Source organism: Pundamilia nyererei, unplaced genomic scaffold, assembly GCF_000239375.1.
Source record: "Pundamilia nyererei isolate P.nyererei 1_Seehausen unplaced genomic scaffold, PunNye1.0 scaffold00612, whole genome shotgun sequence".
Taxonomy (NCBI): domain Eukaryota; kingdom Metazoa; phylum Chordata; class Actinopteri; order Cichliformes; family Cichlidae; genus Pundamilia; species Pundamilia nyererei.
This window is the reverse complement of record NW_005188013.1, coordinates 198-1056: the sequence shown is the minus strand read 5'-3', so window position 1 is coordinate 1056 and position 859 is coordinate 198.

The following is an 859-nucleotide window of genomic DNA, read 5'->3' as shown; positions in this document are numbered from 1 at the left end:
TTCCTCCCACAGCCTGAATCACTAAGTGTGAACGGTAGCCCGTCTCTTTGCCCTGTGACTCGCTGGGTACCTCGTCTCTCGCCCGATGGCAGTGCCCCTGAATTAGGATCCCCAGCCTGTTATTTATTTATTTTAATTTAAAATGTGAATTATAGTGTTCTCAGTCATCAGAACCAAACAGAAGGATTTCATTTTTCAGAGTCATAAAATACTTATGATAAATTCAGCCTATGAAAACGTATCTTTTCCTATAAACATGTCCTCTGGGATCAAACTGTCATTAGAAGCAAGAGTTCAGTCATATGTATAAATTATTAATGCTGTTAGTCTTACTATTATTGTCCCTCTCTGTAGCCCACCTTTCAGACAATCGCTGGCATGAGAATCACGGATTCACATGTCCTCAGCTACTTTGTCATGTTACCTCTGTCTACGTCGTGCCTGATTAGACTTGTAGCATTCGTAAGAGACAGTCCTCAGGTACACCACGATTCCGAAGAAATCTCAGAAGCGGGCTATCAGTGTTTGTGTCCATGTTGAAAGCAGGGCATTCAAAGTTAAGTGCCAGTTCTGAAGAGCGTGAGCTCTCCACAACTACCATGGATTTGGGTTTCCGAATGCAACACGTTTTACGTTCTTACAATAAAAATTTTTATTGTAATGGTATTTTTTTTACGTTTGCACAATATATGATCACGTTCGTACAATATAATATTTATATTGTACGAACGTGATAATTATGTATGTTGTAATAACGTGATATTATGTTGTTCAAACGTGAAAAGTATATTGTAGAGACAGGAAAAGTTTCTTGTTAGAACAATAAACTTTTCACATTATAACATGATATACTTGTATT